The 20,183-nt window shown below is 38.9% G+C and overlaps 1 protein-coding gene across 2 annotated transcripts in view; it reads right to left on the reverse strand.

Moving 5' to 3' along the window:
• The window catches only part of LOC144805755 (uncharacterized), a 164,513-nt gene that overhangs the window by 68,933 nt on the left and 75,397 nt on the right, over window positions 1-20,183 (reverse strand). The window contains exon 1 of one of the 2 annotated variants that reach the window (XM_078672236.1): window positions 6,816-6,923. The exons of the other annotated variant lie outside the window; for it this stretch is intronic. The gene's annotated coding sequence lies outside the window, so the exon portion shown is untranslated. Of the gene's footprint in view, window positions 1-6,815; window positions 6,924-20,183 lie in introns of those variants that run through there. 2 annotated transcript variants of the gene reach the window in all.

The following is a 20,183-nucleotide window of genomic DNA, read 5'->3' on the forward strand; positions in this document are numbered from 1 at the left end:
TCTATAACCTATGGTATTTTCAGTGAATATATATATATATATATATTCACTGAAAAAACCATAGGTTTTACACACGTTATAGTTAGGAAGTAGCATTTACAAAACCTATGAAATTCAATGAAAAAACCATAGGTTTGACACCAGTTATAGTTAGCTGGAAATTTTACTGATATAAAACCAATGAAATTCCACGTTATAGTTAGTTGGACTCACTATAACTTGCGCGTGTAATGCACTGCTGATGACATCACATATTACATCACTCATGACATGGTCAGTGACATCACTCATGACACCATCTTTTGTGAACCTTTACAGTAAAAATTTGTAACATGTTTTATACCATCAAACATTAACTAAATTTGTACCTGATTGTTATCACTATGCCAAACACAAATTTCATTTATAGATTTGTAGACCCTCAGTCACATGATATTTGTAAACAAGAAAGTTTCATATCTTTACAGTATTAATCTTCCTACAGCAAGTGATTCTACTGAAATTTGGGTTCCAAAAATAGCAGATAGGAGTTAGTTAAGGCAAAAGGCAAACGTTTCTTAAAAGTCAATTGGCTATCATTGCAAAGCGTCCAGCCACTTGCACACTTCAAATAAGCTGTATAATGTCCTGATGATGTGGAAGGCCCTTCATGAAAAATAATGGCTACAGTTACAAATGTTTTTCTAGAAATAGATACTTGAGTAGCCACAACATTTTAAATTAAAGTTGACAATTTACTCCCATCAGCTCTGCATCGTTGAAACATTAATATTACATATTGTCCATATCTATGGATAAATAAAGTTGATAACATTTCAGACTTACATTGAGAACAGACCATGTTCTGATGCGCATCTTTAACTAGTTTATTAAAAGACACTTCTTTACAGTCTGGTATTGTTAAATATATAAATCTTTCACTGTGTATATCAGTACTACTTGAAAATGAGCAATTATCACACTTATGTTCCCATTTATAAGAAAGGCCAAAAAGATTATCAATATCTACACCTTCATCTTCCAAAACTGTAAACATATACATAATAAATTCCTGACAATCTTGCTGAATATTCTGTGAAAATTGATTTACTCCTGCACATATGTCTAAAACATTCCTTAGTTCTGAAACACTTCCTACTTCACTATCACCACTACTACATTTTTGAAATATAGAATTTAAGGAATAGCAAAATGTTTGCTCCTGATTTTCTACAATCTGTTCCTTAACATTTTTTAGAAAAAAAACAACATTAACTACTACATTTGCATAACAGTTGACACCAGACCTGTTTTCAAACTTAAATCCAACAATCTCTTCAATACTAACCGTTTTCTTATGCCTACCAACAACAGCTACATCTTTTTTTCGTCGTTTCTCGACTACTTCAGCACATTTCTCCTCATTTTTCCTTTTCTGACCAACCATACGCCTTTCAATTAAAGGATATTGAGGTAAACTTGGAGCATATTCTCTTCTTAACCTATTATACTCCTTCACACAATTTAAATCTGCACTAATCTTTGTCTCATCATAATCAATTAAATAAAGTCCACATAAAGTTCTAACTCGCGATAAAGCAACATATGCCATACCCTCTTTGAATACAGTGCTTCCAATATTTACCAAAGCACAATCTACACTTAAACCTTGAGATTTGTGAATAGTCACTGCATATGCCAAACAAATTGGAAATTGCTTCCGACGGACATATAAGTCTTTCACAAGCAAAAAACGATTTGAACAGCGACTAATTTGCTGAACTTCCTCAATTCCATCAAATTTTATTCTTAAAAATTCAATCTCATCTCTATTTGTATAATTGACAAAACCAACAACAATCCTCTTTCTACATGTAAATTTCTCCTTAAAATTATCCGACAATTTAAACATACATACAGATTTTTCTCTACACCAGCAGTTTTAGATATACTTTTTTGAAGAGAATCCAATTTTAACTTCAACTTTTCAGACAAAACAATAGTACTACCTTCATGCTCTATTGTATCTTTAGCTTCCAGTTTCTTAATTTCTTGATTTTCTAAATTCAACATTTTCTCATTAAAAACTGAACATTCTTTCAGAGTTGGCATCAAGCATATCACTGATTTATCTGCTACCTCTTTACTATATATTTTCTCAGGTACATTATCTTCATTAGGAAACAGCTTGGAAAGTAATCGTGTTCGTAGAGTGTGTTTCGCATCTTCAGTTAGTTTTCCAATCCTTATATCTTGAAGAATATTTCCATATTTAGTATCCTTTGCCTGTCGCATATTTTGAATCAGTTCAGTATATTTGAAATGTGACCATATATTAACATTTCCAATACTGCCTAGGCACTTTCTGGTCTCCTCATGCGTAACAGTTTCAAATACAGGTTGTCCTTTCACAGGAGTTAGTTGCAGTAGATCTCCAAAAACTATGACATGTTTACCTCCAAATAACACATCATACTCTGTCTTAAGTATCTGTTGCATTCTTAAATGCACAAAAGCAAGCATTAAATTGGATACCATGCTTACTTCATCAATAATAAGAAGTTTCATTTTTTTAAGCACTCTAGAAACTTCAAAACAAGTTTCTCCAGATAGCTTGTGATGTTGTAATTTATTTTCATGTTCAACTGGCAGCATCAGTAAACGATGTAAAGTAATACCTTTAATATTATGTGCTGCCAATCCAGTTGGAGCAGTAACAACACACGACAGTGTTGACTGAGTTCTTTGCTGTAAATATGTAGTAATTCCTTTAATTAGGAAACTTTTACCAGTTCCAGCATCTCCACTTACATATAGTCGAATAGGTTCAAATGACATACATGAGCAATCTTTTCTCTCATAACGAAAGCCATGCTCAATGTGCTCTGTCACTTCATCATATATCTGTCTTTGCTCAACATTAAATTGCTTCTTTAATTCTTCTAAGTTGATTACTTCCTCTTGACCTTGCTGCATTGCTCTTTCCACCTCATCCATGGCGGTGGCTGCTTCATTTTGGATAATTGGTTGTCCCAGTGGATCTTGACTTAATGAAGCCGAACTTTGACTATCTTGTGAACTATCTCTAGAAATCTCCGCTGCAATTGTCGCTTCTTGCTCTATTTCATCATTCAACATTTGGAGATAATTACTAAAAACAGGACATTCAATACTACTTTTAGATGCGTTGAATGAATCTTCATAACTATCAAAGTCCCCAAGAAGTTCCTCTTCTCTACGCCATGGTTTAAAGAGTTGGAAAAGAGCAAAATAGTAAAATTCTCTTTTGTCAGGTGTTTCGCAACTCAGTTTCTGATGATTAATCAAGTGTCCTTTTCTTTGTTTCACCAGACATCCTTCTTGTCCAATTACAGCGTGTACACCTTTATCAATGTTCTCTGTAACATTCCTTTTAAAAGTGTAGTTTTGAAGTATTTCATACAGACAAATGTTTTCTAGAAGAGTACTTCTATTTGGATAGTATGCATCCAACATATTTGTTTTCAGAATGTCTGTACTGTTTGGTTCTTTCTGGGCTAAATATTCAATTTCTTGCACAGGTTTTAGAACACGGTTTCGTGTTTCTGCAAGACCCAAACTCACCCAGAGAATAGTCCTTGATTTAGCATAAAGACTTACTGATGATAATCGGTCACAATATTCATATGCTCCAATTTCTCGATGAGACAACATCTTCAAACTGTACGTATACAATTTCGTGCTTAGGCTCTTTTCATGAGAAATGTCTTCCCACATCTCCTTCAGTTCTGTCTTTTCAGATTTTGTGATGTAAGACGTTACATATCGAGCCACAGCAATAGAGTTGTCTGCAACATATTGTATGTCCATGTTAGCATTCCACATGGACAAAATGACTGGGTTATATTCATTTATATATTTGGATTCTTCACCTCTTCTTAAATTGTACGTATTTTTAGGTGACCTTCTTCTGATGTTATGGCGCAAAGATGACATCAAATTGTTGACTCTTCCTTTTGAAAGTACCGGTCGTGCAAATCCAAAACGACATTTGGTGTAGAATTTACTCTTTGATTTGAATTTTCGCCGACAATATTTTCCACAACGATGACTTTGAAAGCGTAACACTTTTCCTCTTAAGTCCTTATCAGTTGTACTATTAGGTATGTCACAAGTGGCATACTGTTCAATAAAAGACAGTACAGTCTCATCCGAGTCTCTTCCAAATTTAGGAGCATCCTTGATCCATAACAGCATATGAATATGAGGAGCACCTCTTGCTTGATATTCTTTTCTCCAAAAGAAATCCAGTACTTCACCAAGAGGCGGATTTTTCTTGTTTGTAATAAAAGACATCATAGCTTCAAATCTATGATTAAAATATCTGCAAACATTAACCGTATCTAAAGAACACAGTTCTCCAGGTGTCTTGTAGTTTATATTTTCTATGTTTGCATTCGCCTCCTGAAGAAATTCAAGTAAATCTTCCCAAGCATACTCTGCACAGCTTAGAGTTAAAAACCATGTTGGTGCTCCTAAGTTTCTAAGCATGCACTTCAAATCTCCATGACGACGGTACCAATACTCATTAGTACCACGCTGACAAGCCATCAAATTAATTAGGTGTGAATCCAAAACACTATCTTTCTGTTGCACTTTATCCATAAATTCCTTTGCTGAAATATTATGCAGATGAACTCCACTTTTTAAGATATGGTTTACTGCATAAGACAGACCAGATAAGTCACTCTCAAACAGAAGATGAAACAAATATGGAATGCATTGGCGAAACCTCGGATCTTCTGCATATAATCTTGTTGTCCGGTATTCAGATGCAGGAATCTGCATAGGTCGATCATCATATCGTGTACCTTCACCTGTAGGGAATAACTGTGGGAAACAACGACCTTCCAAACTTTCTTCCCACACACTAATAGGATTTCCTTTCGCCTTTTTCATCTGAAATAATTCAATAGCATTCCCTATTGCTTCTTTGGAATGCAGTGGATGAACACTGTAATGTTCATAAATTTCTTCACTTCTGGATAGGTCAACTTTTTCAATTTGTCCAATAGACAAATCACTCTCCTCTTCTTCACTTACATCTTCTTCTTCTACGTATACATCTTTATAGTACTTATTGTTTTGAACTAAATACAACGTTGCCTTTTTGACTTTTCTAACATCCACTAAATCTTGCCAGATTTTCTTACTCTTTGTAGGTACACCATTAACTAAAATAACTAGAGGTTCCTCTTCTACATTTTCAACACCAATTGTTTCCAATTTTTTTTTAAATCAAGTGGCAAATATACAACTCTACCCTTTAATCCTCTTTGTAAACCTGAAGGATTTAATTTACCAGTCTTAGGCTCCATACGAACAATAGCCTGAAAAGGATGTACACATTGAATCAGAATAGTCTCATAAGTATTTAAATCCATCAATTCTGATGGAATATTTATCAACTCTAGATTATTATGAACAGCTCTAGCAGGCATTTTATTTTCATTTAATTTATTATAACAATATTTTCAAATACGTTGCTCAAAATCAAAATCAAAATAGTTTTCCACCAACAAATAAGTTGCAAAATCTTTCCATTGACCATTACTTTCATCTTCACTTTTTAAATATAAATCAACTAACCTAGTTTGACTTTTGTAATGAATGCGTTGACAACAGACACAAGAAAAATTTGGTTTCTCACCTGCAATTACCTTAAACTTTATTATTTCCTGTTCAAAATTTTCAATATTAACATGTCCAACATTTTCTAACACATTTCCTTCTATAATTATATCAGTTTCTGCATTATCTTCCTCTGGACCAAAATAACTTACCTCAATTACTGCACAAATCTTCTTAACATCTAATTCACATCCATGCAAAAGAGCACTATTTAACTGTTTAAGTTTAAGTGCTGGACTTTTTGCATAATATAACTTTCTCACTAATTTTCTCATTTTAGTATGATGCACTGCTAACATCCTGAAGTGATGAAACACACTCTGGCATATTTTTTTAGAAAGACAAGCCAGAGAATGACCTTGCAGACCTATTTTTTCTCGCACTCTGCGATGATCTAATTCTTGCAACATAACAATTTTTTTCTAAGACTTTCTTTAGTGTACTTACGTAAGAAATTGCGAAAGAAATCAATTGAATCCTGTCGTACACTACAAATGCTACTACAATTCCAACTGTAAACAGGAACATTAGGACGTCCCCCTGAAGCTTCTCCAGCCATCACCTCTTCTGCATTTCTAACCACAATTTTCTCTTTCTCAATTACACAACCCTCCTTCACCTCATACCCTCGACCACTGGTGTCAACTGCATGCAACAAATCGTTACTTTGAAAGTAACTCTCTTCATTAAAAAATGGTTCAGAAGTTGAAGTATGCATCCACTTCCCAGAAAACACTTTACAAAAATTACTCCTATTTATGTGTCTCTTCCATTTACTTTTAGCTTTTAAACTCGTATTGCCTTATTTAGCGTATTTATTCTATTAAGTACTAAAATAAATAATTTTCTTTTTGTCTCAAACGCGCGCTCAACAATACCCTCTATATATTGTTTCTTCTTAAGAAAAGCAGATCTTCTTTTAGAAACTTTCTCCTTTTGTAATAAATTCGAAACTATTCTGTTGTAAAACATACACTTCCTGATTTGGCTAAATTGATTCATCTGAGTTTTACTGTACAGATTTTCCTGTCTGCTGATTCCAGAAACATTTTTATCTTTGGTTCCATGTCTCCTTCTCGATACTGGTATACTTTTTTCCTTGTGGACTTCAATACTAAAATTTTTCCTTCCACATATTGCTCTCAAAAACTTTTTGGTTTGCTTACCAGAGGCACTCTTCTTTTTATCCGTCCTATGTTCTTTTGATACTTCTTCAATTCCTTTCTTCTTCAAATTGTAAGTCCGTTTATAGAGCTTTCTTTTTTCAGTTCTGGTCGGCATCTTAATTTAAGATTTTGATGAAATTCTCAATCTGTAAAACACAAACATAACAAATATTATAGTTGACTACTAGCATATAACGTACAAATTCAAACCACAGATTCCTTTTCTAAGTAGAATAAAGAAAATAAAAGAAAGTCTCTGAACAGAGTAGGAAATCCTGTAGTAAATCTTGGTTCTTAATTTTATCACACTCCATATCTGTTTTAACATTATAGACAGTTTTTAATTCTAATTTTTAAAGCATACAAACAGTACACTTTTCTCAAGAACTATGGGTCATCGTAGATGTTTTAATCTTTTTTACTACAATCTCTTTTACACTTCATGAGAACATGTCTTATCACTCTCATAAAGCACATCATCGACGAATAGGACAAGAAAACTGTCTTCAAGAATGCTTTACTATCCAAAATTTTTTTATTTATTGAAAAGTTCATAATCTAGTAGAACTTCCAGCATTATATCATCAGGAACTTCTTCAAGTCCAAAGTCCTCATCTCCTTCTACCATCTCTAAGTAAGCTGAGTCTAAAGACATGTCCATAAAATCATTATTTTCATCTATTTCCTCTTGAAAGACTGCGTCTAAAATTTCCTCCATCACTTCGTTAATGATTTCAAAATGAATTTGTTTCTCTTCTGAGGAATTCTCCATAACTAGACTCAGTTTATTCTTCTGTATCCTTTTAAAAAAATATAGAGACTAAATTATATCTTTTTTCATAAATGTATAACTTAAAAGTACCTTTACTAATTTTTAAACTACATATATTTTTATAATTTCTAACTTATTAACTCTATATATTTTAAGATACCACGTTCCTCTTGTTTTGAAAAGAAATTGGCAATATAACCCTAAACATTAACACTGATCTTTTTTTTCCATTAAATAATTACTGTTGTTAAAAGACATTTTACGGTAACATTTCTTTTTAGATTTTCTAGATATCACAAATATTGATTAACTGTAGAATTAATTTTTAGAGACCCATTTTTTCAGTTCACCAGTACAAAGAGCTATGTAAACTATATGCACTCTGAAGAGAAGGCTCACACTATACAAACCATAGCATTCACTTAACAGATTACTACTTTCCACAGAGACAGTTCCTTTTATGTTTCAACAGCATACTCACCATGTAAATGTCATAGCATATACAAAATGTCATACTAAGCATGAAGAACAACCTCATAATAAACCTCTGCATGAATATGTAAAACAATGCCTATACATAGTATAATCACAGATATGCAGGAAAGATACCCATCACACCTAGAACCATATCATAATACCTCTCTGTAAATAAAGGAGAAAGACTGCCAAACATAATGCAACAAGATTTCAAAAATCATGAGCACTTCACAAGATTTAAGTAATGGAAACATGAAAGAATTATACTCCAATGATCCGTAAATCTGAACTCCATCATAAAGAACACATGCACCAAGCCCATTAAAAGATAATTTCAACTGTCAGTGGAGAATATCTCAAAATACATATCTAGTATAAGCAGATACAACCCATGTGAATAATTCAAGATAAAATCATATTCCAAAATGAAATTTTACAAACATTAAAAAAAATCTTCTTCATTATTTTCATGTGCACCCAAAAAAATGGCCTATGCAAAAATACCAACTCACCTGAAAAAAAGAATATAATTCCTCAAATTGTGTAATTCAGAAGGCAGGTTGTTGCTTTTCAGCACCAAACACTATAAAAAAGAAAATAATAAAATTTAATTAACTTATTACAGACTTATTTCTTACACAACATAGAGCCATTATAGCAAAGAACACGCATAACAGATAAATTCCCCAAGATTCTCTATCATTACAATAAGATACAAAATGTCTCATTTATGAAAGGGTTGCGCAACAGATATGTCACTTTTTCCCATGTTAAAACTGATGCACCAGCGACACAAGGCCTTCACAACTAAAAGCCCATGTGACGGAGAACAAGTGCATAGACAGAAAATACAGGGCCAACCTTGGGCATATGCAAGCAGTACACCTGCACAGGACCACCAAACCCCAGGAGCCACCATATTAATATATATCCTTAATATAATAATCCTCTAAGGATGCATACATATTTGCGTAGCGGCCCATGGCAGGAATTTGGCGTGCTCTGACTCTGTTCCACTTCCAAACACCTTGATCCACCCCCCCTCTTCAGTGGGCTGCACGCTCCGCCCCGCCCGAACCCCCTGTTACAGAGCCCCCTAACTACGCTCCCTGCCCAGGGCTGCCATGAGCCTATAGCCGCCCCTGGAAAATGTATAAGACACAGCAACAGTAAAAATCAAAGAATAGGCAACATGCAGAAAAACTGCACAGTAGATAAATAAACATATTTTTAAGATAACCCCATTGAAAAACATGTAGTAATTTTTTTAATCTGCCATGCATCTGGCCCTCCAGGACCGCTTTGGAAACTCCTGCTTTAAACCTTTACATTTCATTTTTAAACCATACACACGTTTTTTTTCAAAGCTGCATATTAAACGCCTTAACATGTATTTAGTCGTCCACATGCAGGCACTTTCAATTACATGACTTACTTAAGTAGAATCCCTGTAATGTTGCATATCTTTCCAAAAATACACCAGTGCCTATTATTATAACGATTTTTTTTCATTCTTCATCAGTGATATTATTTTTTACATATAATGAAAATCACTATGACTTTTTAAACGACAAAGCTTACGCGGTAAAAATCACTCTGCATTTGCTTCCCTTTAAGAATGTAGTTTATCTACCCCACGCATGTGAACCTTGATGTTTCCATCTGGCAGCGAATTCCGGCCTTGAATCACAAGACATGAACAACAGCCTTATTGTCACAAAAAGAAGTTAGCGTAGCATCTGTTCGCGAACATATCTTTCACTTAGCTAATATTCACAGACAACAGTATTCGTTATAAAAGAGTGACCTTCCTTTACAATTTGCTGAAGTGACTCCCTTAATTTTAAACGCATCCTCCACTTCAAGACAGGCTATTTTTTTAATAACTACTAAGCAATGGTTTAGTGACCGGACTGCCAAAAATTATATCAAGTCATTCTGCTACTCTTCACTCCATGCTCTGCGACCTATTTCTGTGGACTTCCTGTTGAACTGCCAGTGCTGCGACGTTTGTGTTCCCATCTCGTTTATTTCAAAATGGATGTCCCTCCTGTCTTCGCAAACAAGCCGGAACACTTAGAACTATTTCGCCAGAGGATGCTTGACTACTACGGCATCTTAGCACTCTCGACTTTGAATACTTCATATCGATTATCATTTCGATATTCCTATTTCACCTGTGTACAGCCTGTATTTCATTGCCTGAGCTGTGATTTCATGTGGGCCCTGGACTTATGTCTCTGCAACTTGGTACCTCCTGAAGTGAATTACAATCATCTCATGAATCCGTTAATTGATCATGAACAGCTTTGTTGCAACGGAGGGATTATGGCCTTTGCAGCGATACAAGGAGTTCTGGGTCATTGGAATATATTCGCAGCGGCGCAAGATTTCCTGACAGACAGCTACATTGAAAACCCACCGAGCTGTCCTCTGATGGTACTAGAGGCTCCGATAATAACAGATCATGAATGCTGCTTTCCTCTTTTCAATTGGATGGCTGACATGTTTTCGGATCATAACAGTGACTTCCTGTTTGAAGCAGTTGCTGCCTACTTTGCCTATACAATGCTAGGATGACTGTTATGCAAGCCATTGACGTCCACATTTCGTTTTGCCTCCCTATCTTTTTCACGTTTTCTTGGATATTTTCTTAACATGAACAGACCTATTGGCTTTACTAACAGTGGACATTATGATTTCCTGCTGGTTAAATTTTGATCTTTTATGTGGACAAAATTTTTTTTCTTCAGCTACTCGATTTTGAACTTTATTTTTTATTAAAGTCTAATCTCAACAATTCTATTGTATGTCTCATCTTATGTTATTTCAAACGTACTCGAAGCAAAAGTCACTTATAAATGCTACATGTGCCCTAATTAATGTGTAAATATAGAATACGTTTTTTATAACTGTAAACGCCATTTCGCATTTGAACTGCTTATTTCCGCCTCACACACCTCTGCTCCTTTAATTTTCCATAAACTAAAATATTTTTTAATACATAAGAGAAAAATATGTTCTTTCAATAATATTTCCATTGTTTTTCGTACTGTACGTCAAATGCAATACTGCAACCTTCAAAATATATCTCAATACAGTAGTTCTTCTCAACACTGATTTGCGAACGATCCAACACATTACATACATGCACCTCTCGCCATTTTGTCGGTTTTGGCGCGTTTTTTTTTCCCTTACACAATAGCATAACAGAAACGTGATAGTGCTTCACATGCAGAGAGCTGATTGATAAAGACATATTGTCTAACCACTAGCATTTTCATGTATCGTTCCTAAACTGAAAGGCCAGAGACCTTCTTCCATTTATTAAAATATAATGGGCCTTATTTATGAAGGCCTTGCGCCGCCGTTGCGTCACTTTTTCCCATGTTAAAAGTGACGCACCAGCGGCGCAAGGCCTTCATAAATCTGCCCCAATATACTTCCTCATAAGAGTGTATAATTAATGTTGCTAAACCATATTCATTTTTCATCAACTATACCGTTTGTATTTTATGTACTAGTGACTATACCGATTACTTTGTTTTTTGCAATGCCTGTACTCGTATTAGATAAGAAACTTGCCTTGAAAACAGTGCATTTCTGAATAAACATTTCAAATATACACGTTCTCTCTTTTAATCCATAATCTCAACTAAAATGATTGTATACTGAAACAGTATTCATGTGTTCCACGTAACTTCAGCTGTACTAACTTAATATTTTCTTTTGTCGACCTGATTTACTCATACTAGAACCCGCAGGCCTATAACAGCCCGTGAACCCTGTCTTAGTAGGTCGCGCACCATGCAGACAGTTGTACCTCTGTAAAAAAATAATTTATTACTCTTACCAAGCACCGTCGCAGTTCCGCTTCACTCAGTGTTAATCACTGCTCCCACGCTTCTACAGACCAGACGCTATGTCGTATTTCACTCCTTATCACGCTTTAATCTCCACAATAACAAACACTTCTCCGCCAGCCACCAGAGAACAGAGTGCAGATGCAGAGGCACTAAGTAGTGAAATACAACATACCCTCTGCTCTATGGAAGCAACCGAGCGGTAATTGTGAAAGAAAACATTCACTAGCGCTTCAAAAAAGCATTTCAATTATATAAATAGTTTTTTGAAAACGTTCCAACTACTTTGATGAGACTATCTGTGTGTGCCTCCACAGCAAAGTTCCTCAGCCCGGACTGAAGGCAGACACAGACAGACACACACACAATAAGATAACACAGGGGAACGAAGACGGAAAACAGAAGGGAGATGAAGATGCAGTCAAACAGCAGGAGTGAGAGAGATATTTTTATACTCCGTTTGGTACCTCAATTTACAAACACATTTACTGCACAAATCTGTGTACAACCTCATGGTCAGAACTTTTCATTTTATTTTACTCGACCACCTCCCCCTCTCACCCCACCAGTGCAAGCCGCGGCCACAAACTACAATGTAATTTTGTCATCTGTCAGAAAGTTTAAGAATTCATTAAGCATTACCACTTTTTCAAGACGGTATCACATGTAATGTACCAACTTTTCATTTTATTTTACTCGACCACCTGCCCTTCTCACCCTACGCCCACCATCGCAGGCCGCGGCCACAAACCGCACTATAATTTTGTCGTCTGACAGAAAGTTTAAGAATTCATTAAACATTACCACTTTTTCAAGACGGTATCACATGTAATATACCAACTTTTCATTTTATTTCACTCAACCACCTGCCCCTCTCACCCTACACCCACCAATACAGGCCGCGTCCAGAAACCGCACTCTAATTTTGTCGTGTGACAGAAAGTTTACGAATTCATTAACCATTAGCATTTTTTAACGACGGTATCACATGTAATTTACCAGTTCTCTCTCTATCTGCATTATCAGTCTCTCTGCTAATATCATTTTTTCACTTCATAAACAACTTCTCTCATTATATATAAAGGCTTCAAAATCACACAAATAATTACTCTTTAAATTAAACATATTTTATACTTCATATTTCACATTTAAATCAAAAATAGTTTTAGAAATACAACTCATTATGACAGCCAAAAATGAGTTTAGTTTCAGACTATGAGGAAAATCAAACAATGTTTGTGAGTAAACCATATTTTACGGTACATGACAAAACAAACAGTTACAGACTTACCTTTACCAATGCTTTGTACGATGTACAACAGTGACAGTCACAAAATAGATATTCGTTTGACGGAAGTCTCAATTATGCTGCTATCACTGCAACCAAAATTCAATGGCACAGATATCCAGTCAATACAGACTCATATATGTCTCTTCAGCCAATCATATTTCCTCCCGCCAAATTTTGTATTCAAATTTACATTTCAGTTGGTTGTCCCTCACAATATTTTCAATGTCACATAAAAGTCACCCATCACCCACTGCCTTCTCTGGCTGTTTCCATGGTAACACCTCATTCTGCACCTGGCTGAAGGCACAGGTCAAAAGTTCATATCTCAACGTTCTACAGCAAACTAACAACACTGTTTTCCCTCCAGAAACACCTGCCTATCCACAGCTCTGTTACATGTCATTTTTTTCACGACCAATACTACTTTTACTTTTACATAACATTAACATGCAACGTAGTCTTCAATCTTCACGTATTAGAATCAACCAATAATTTTTTGTTTTTCAACCACACCAAGCCTCATCCATTTTTTTATCCTGACTTTCAGCTTCTAACTGCCATTCCACATCCAGAACCCATCGGAGTACGAGTGCATCTGCCTTGAAAATGAAGGTTTGGCTTTTAGGACACAGCTATATTCACTGGAGTGGAAAATATGCAGCAAGCAGACGAATTTCCAACCTTGATTTACCAAATGTGCAGATAACGTGGATTGGGCAAAGAGGATTAAGATGTCACCAATTAATACTATTGGTGAAAACTTTTATGCATCTCCCAGAACCAGACCTTATAAGTGTGCACTGTGGTGGGAACGATCTAGGCACATTGACTGGGGTTGGTCTGGAAATGCTTCTAAAAGACACCTTTCGACAATTGATGACACTTTTTCCTCTAACTGCCTTGGTATATTCCAATATATGCCAAAGACAGAAATGGAATTGGTCCAATCAACATTGTGCACAAATTGAGAAAGCAAGGAGACATGTAAATAAATCTGTTTCTGCTTTCCTCAGAGATTATAGCATGGGTTCTATTTACCACAACAACTTGCGTTACCACATGCAAGACATCTATAGGACAGATGGTGTTCATTTCACGGATGAGGGAAACAGAATCTTCCTCTGCAACATCAGACTCTGCATCGGTACTTACTTATAAATGCAGAAAAAACTCAATTAACACAAGGGCTCTTTTCAGAGCCACCTTATATCAAAGCACTCAAACTTCTGATTTATCTCCATTTTCACACTCTTGTAAATAGGTGTGCGCGCCCGAGTGCGCGCACCCCGCAACTTTAGAAAAAAAAAATATATATATATATATTTTCGCGTTTAAGGGCCTTACTGCACACCCTGAGAAAACCTACGCAGCAAAACAATCTCTACCTTCTCCCCTTTCCATGTTCCAACGCTTTGAAATGAACAATATATTTACTCGCAGTGACAAAATGGCGGTCAACGCTTCCTGATTTCCTTCGAATCGAACGTTAACAGACGTCACGCAGCAAAAAAATTATATATATTACCAGTAGGTAATATAATAATATATATATTACCTACTGGCGGTCGCCAGTAGGTAGTTATAGTTAGGACCTAGTTTCCATAGGAAATCGTCAACATTCTATTTGGATTAACTTTGGCCCTGGTGGATGAATCTTTGCGAATTTCTCAAAGAAGATGGCTCGGTCCGCTGCGCTCCTTCCCTGAAAATTTGGGGGGGATTGGTGAAGTGGGGGCTGAGATAAAAGGGGGGTCCCAAAACGTGTTTTCTCCATGTTATTTTCCAGGACGTTTAGACACGGCTACAGGTCGAACGGCTGAATAGATTTATAAGAAATTTGGCAAAACTGTAGAGTCCGGCTCGCAGATTACGCTTTTTGTGGAATGGTGTAAATCCGTTCAGTAGTTGTTGAGAAAATTAAAGTTAAAGTCAATTATATATCTATAAGCGCGGACGGGTGCCCGCACTCAAGCGGCTGCGCGCGAGCGGAATTTTTTTTTGCTGCGTGACGTCTGTTAACGTTCGATTTGAAGGAAATCAGGAAGTGTTGACCGCCATTTTGTCACTGCGAGTAAATATATTGTCATTTCAAAGCGTTGGAACATGGAAAGGGGAGAAGGTAGAGATTGTTTTGCTGTGTAGGTTTTCTCAGGGTGTGCAGTAAGGTCCTTAAAGGCGAAAATATATATTTTTTTTTTCCGAAAAAGTTGCGGGGTGCGCGAACTCGGGCGCGCACACCTATTTACAAAAGTGTGAAAATGGAGATAAATCAGAAGTTTGAGTGCTTTGATATAAGGTGGCTCTGAAAATAGCTCTTGTGTTAATTGAGTTGTTTCTGCATTTATAAGTAAGTACCGATGCAGAGTCTGATATAATATTGTTGGCAGCATTTTGAAAGGAAAGACAGGGGCCCATTTTCTTGTTAACAGGCGACCAGGCCAACTTTTCACGCCAGGCCCATTCCTGCAAAGTCGACCGCCATTTTTAGGAGATCTGCAACCACCGGCAGTCACTGGGTTGCAGGAGCAGATGGACTCAAGCCTGTCGGGCGAAGCATCGTTGCACCGCCACAGTGGACGAGACCCTGCTGGGTGAGTGGAGCGTCGCTGTACCGCAACAGTGGGCGAGTCCTTTGCTGGGCTTGTGGAGCGTCCCTATACCGCCACAGTATGCGAACCCTTTGCTGGGCTCGTGGAGCGTCCCTATATCGCCACAGTGGACGAACCCTTTGCCGGGTGCGTGGATCGTTGGGGGTGCAGCTGAGGGGCCTCCACCTGGGGAGGCGGGAGAGGCTCGTCCGCGGTGCGCGCACTCGAGCGGCTGCGTGCGAGCGGAATTCTTTTTTTGCTGCGTGACGTCTGTTAACGTTCGATTCGAAGGAAATCAGGAAGTGTTGACCGCCATTTTGTCACTGCGAGTAAATATATTGTCATTTCAAAGCGTTGGAACATGGAAAGGGGAGAAGGTAGAGATTGTTTTGCTGCGTAGGTTTTCTCAGGGTGTGCAGTAAGGTCCTTAAAGGCGAAAATATATATCTTTTTTTTTCGAAAAAGTTGCGGGGTGCGCACACTCGGGCGCGCACACCTATTTACAAAAGTGTGAAAATGGAGATAAATCAGAAGTTTGAGTGCTTTGATATAAGGTGGCTCTGAAACGAGCCATTGTGTTAATTGAGTTGTTTCTGCATTTATAAGTAAGTATCGATGCAGAGTCTGATATAATATTGTTGGCAGCATTTTGAAAGGAAAGACAGGGGCCCATTTTCTGGTTAACAGGCGACCAGGCCAACTTTTCACGCCAGGCCCATTCCTGCAAACGTCGACCGCCGTTTTGAGGAGATCTGCAACCACCGGCAGTCACTGGGTTGGAGGAGCAGGTGGACTCAAGCCTGTCGGGCGAAGCATCGTTGCACCGCCACAGTGGACGAGACCCTCCTGGGTGAGTGGAGCGTCGCTGTACCGCAACAGTGGGCGAGTCCTTTGCTGGGCTCGTGGAGCGTCCCTATACCGCCACAGTATGCGAACCCTTTGCTGGGCTCGTGGAGCATCCCTATATCGCCACAGTGGACGAACCCTTTGCCGGGTGCGTGGATCGTTGGGGGTGCAGCTGAGGGGCCTCCACCTGGGGAGGCGGGAGAGGCTCGTCCGCGCCGCCTCTCCCTCCCAGTGCACCCCACGGCGTCTTGCTGACATTTGTTATGGCCGGACCAGGCGATGAAGAGAGGGGGGGGTCGGAGGCATATGCAAGACATTCCCCCCTTGTGGCATGCAAGGCGCCGAAAAAAGAAGAGGATGGGAAGACAACTACATCTCGGGTAGGGCCCATGCCTTCTCTGGCCGATGGCGACCGGCCGCTCTTTGCCACGGCCCCAGGAACGGATCCCTTGGTTCATCCTGGGGACAGGCCTTGGCGCGTGGTATCGCCTCCGGACTATTCACGTAATGGTTCTCCACCCCAGGCCGTTGCCGACGGCTTTTGTAGACTTTCTGACGCTCAAAAACCCTACTAGAAAGCAGCCCAAAAGTAGCCCAACATTGCTACTTTGGGGAAGGAGGGACAGGGACGGCGTCAAGTAGACGGCGAAATGCATTGTGGGTTTGTTGCGGTTTGTTGCGGCCGTTTGTCATGTAAATAGTTGTTTTAATATATTTTTGTTCAAGAATAAAAACGTTTTAACCTGTTATTTTGCTGTCGTGTGGTATATTTCTAATATTTGTCGCTCTGATGTCGTTTCCCCTCCCAAATGTAACATGTGATTGTAATTTACAGCCGGACATTCCGACAGGACATTAGAGCAAAAGGGGGGGGGGGCAGATCTGAAGTTGGGCAGGCGATAAGATCACGTTTTGCTATGTGGGGCTATCTATGTTCGTGATGGGGCCTAAAAGGGGGCAAGATGGCGGGGCCACTTTGCCGTGACTTTCGCTTTAACTCCAACAGTGGTGAGGGTGAACACAAATGAACGCCGCTTATGTACATATACATTTTCATTTTCTACACCACATGAAACCTGCGTCAGGTTTCATATAGGCGTTTTGTTGTTATGTTATGTTATGTTAAATAGTTTTTTGTAGAGCGCACGGCTACTCAAAAAGAGTGTCCCGGCGCTTTTAATTGAGGCAGGTGGGCATTCATTTGCATGAAAGCCCTGTAAAACTAACACAGTGAAATTTAGAAGATTTCACTGAGTCAGCTTTATAGCATTCCTGAATCAAATCCTTACGCCTGTTTGAAACAGGCATAAGGAGTGATGCACCATGCAATGTGTGGCTTGCTCCTGTGCATTGGAGTAGACATGTCGTGCTTACGACGTGATTCCTGCAATGTGCTGCTTTTGCGGCACAGGTGCGTGACGCATCTGTGTTGTTTTTGCTCAATGGTGCTCCACATTGTAAATGCGGCACACCATGGGTGGCAGAGCAGCGGTGCACATTAACTGGTGCATCTCTGGGGATGCGCCAGTTAACATAAATCTGCCCCTTTACATTTAAGTATGAGCAGGGGACACAGAGTTGGTGAGGCTTATCCAAGGTTAAAAAGAGATGAGTCCTGTTCACTGAAAACTTGGCCATAGGACTCACCTCCTCAGCATCGCTGGACATGGCTAAATAATAGCTGCAAAATGTTACTCTTGTTAAAAAAAATTACTATTATAGTCTCTGAGATTTGTCTCTTACTCTGCAACATCTCATTGTTGTTCTCTTTCTTTAAAGATAACGACAACATTAACCATGAGTGATAATAAGCAATCCGTTGATCTCGATCTTATCGTTGAACTTGTCATTGAAACGTCAGTGGAAGTGGATCCCTTAGATGAATTAAATCCTGAGGATGATGAAGAACATGATGAGGATGCCGATTTGTCAGAATTGTATGACATAGGGTGGGAAGCTGACGTGCTTCAGCATATGGAACTATAAACATTTATTTTTAAAATGTACTGGAAATAAAAAGTGAAAATGTAAACCGTTTCATTTAAAATTAAACATAACTTGAAAAACAGGTTATGTGTAGTGTTTTTAATAAAATAGTCAAATATGCTCATAAAAATATTTCTAAACCAATGAAAAGCTTTATTAACAAGTCATATGACCTGTTATGCTTACGTTACGCGCTCCGCGCCACGCCCCGGATTGTTGGTCATTCAAACTGAGGCTGGCGTCAGCATGAGAGCGCCAACGTCTCGTGGCTACGCCATTCAGAAAATATTGTTGGCAGCATTTTGAAAGGAAAGATCTGCAACCACCGGCAGTCACTGGGTTGCAGGAGCTGATGGACTCAAGCCTGTCGGGCGAAGCATCGTTGCACCGCCACAGTGGACGAGTCCTTTGCCGGGTGCATGGAGCGTCGCTGCACCGCAAGAGTGGACGAGTCCTTTGACGGGTGCGTGGAGCATCGCTGCACCGCAAGAGTGGACGAGTCCTTTGACGGGTGCGTGGAGCGTTGGGGGTGCAGCTGAGGGGCCTCCACGTGGGGAGGTGGGAGAGGCTCGTCCGCGCCGCCTCTCCCTCCCAGTGCACCCCACGGCGTCTTGCTGACATTTGTTATGGCCGGACCAGGCGATGAAGAGAGGGGGGGGGTCGGAGGCATATGCAAGACATCTCCCCCTCGTGGCCTGCAAGGGGCCGAAAGAGGAAGAGAATGGGACCACAACTACATCTCGGGTCGGGCCCATGCCTTCTCCGGCCGATGACGGCCGGCTGCTCTTTGCCACGGCCCCAGGAACGGATCCCTGGTTCATCCTGGGGACAGGCCGTGGCGCGTGGTGTCGCCTCCGGACTATTCGCGTAATGGTTCTCCATAGTTGTTTTAATATATTTTTGTTCAAGAATAAAAACGTTTTAACCTGTTATTTTGCTGTCGTGTGGTATATTTCTAATATTTGTCGCTCTGATGTCGTTTCCCCTCCCAAATGTAACATGTGATTGTAATCTACAGCCGGACATTCCGACAGGACATGAGAGCAAAAGGGGGGGGTCAGATCTGAAGTTGGGCAGGCGATAAGATCACGTTTTGCTATGTGGGGCTATCTATGTTCGTGATGGGGCCTAAAAGGGGGCAAGATGGCGTCGAGCTCGGTTTCTCTCACTAGTTTCATATTTCTCATGAGGGGTTGTTCCTAATGTTTCTATTTTAGCAAGGTCAAAAAGAGATCCTATCAGTGGCCTACTGATTTTGTTCGATTCCTTTTGTTTTCTCTAACGATTTTTAAGTTAAAGTTTGCTAGTACGATTCAGCGGCTAGTCCGCATTTTATATATATGTCTTTTTTATTAGGGGTGTCCTCCGGTGGAGTCGGACGATCTACCTGTAATAAACGGTAAGTGTTCCTCTGAAGGAATGGGTCTTGATTGTGACTGACTGTAATGTATGATATTTCACTCAGTGACTTTCAGGCCCATGCTGTTTCAAAACTGTGCATGTGTTTGAAGCAGGCGTAGGTATTGACGCAGCATAGAAACTACT

Source organism: Lissotriton helveticus, assembly GCF_964261635.1.
Source record: "Lissotriton helveticus chromosome 1_1 unlocalized genomic scaffold, aLisHel1.1 SUPER_1_unloc_22, whole genome shotgun sequence".
Classification (NCBI taxonomy): Eukaryota; Metazoa; Chordata; class Amphibia; order Caudata; family Salamandridae; genus Lissotriton; species Lissotriton helveticus.